Source organism: Cannabis sativa, chromosome X (genome assembly GCF_029168945.1).
Source record: "Cannabis sativa cultivar Pink pepper isolate KNU-18-1 chromosome X, ASM2916894v1, whole genome shotgun sequence".
Classification (NCBI taxonomy): Eukaryota; Viridiplantae; Streptophyta; class Magnoliopsida; order Rosales; family Cannabaceae; genus Cannabis; species Cannabis sativa.
The window spans coordinates 54,579,001-54,579,640 of NC_083610.1; positions in this window are offsets into that span (position 1 = coordinate 54,579,001).

Genomic DNA, 640 nt, shown 5'->3' on the forward strand with positions numbered 1-640 from the left:
AGATTTTATTTGGCTTGATTAGTTCAACATCGTGTGCTTTGATTGTGGGAAATTAACTGTGAATTAATTCCATGATACTCATTTCAAGAAGTTTCCCCATTTAACTTGATATGATGGTCTGTGGGGATTTGGCAGTTATTGTTTACATATTTTTGCGTATGAATAAAATGGGGAACTGGATCAGTCTTCAGGAATGAGTTGCCAATGGCGGAAGGCTAAATGGTCGCAGAATTGGGATATGTTCCTGGTAGGACTCGTTAAAATGGCCTTTTCCCACTTTATCTTCATTGAGGGACCTACTGATGGGCCTTGGATGCTGACCTTGATTCCAAAAGTCCATTGCTAGAAACGCGAATAACATTTACCCCATAAGCTTCCAGAATATTGTGTAAGGTGGATGTTTGCTTTACTCCTTCAATATGGACATGTGGAGGTTGAGGAATAAAATCATGAATTTTTAGGTGTTACTCAATCGTGGAAGGTGGCTTCCATTTTTGAGTTTAGTACATCCACGTGCCAATCGTATGGCAGTGGAAAGGTGCGACAATCGATGATTCGCTTTCCAAAAATGACTATATTTTGATAGTTGTTCACTTTTTGGCGCAAAAATCAAAAAATAGCATCTACATCATTGATTTGT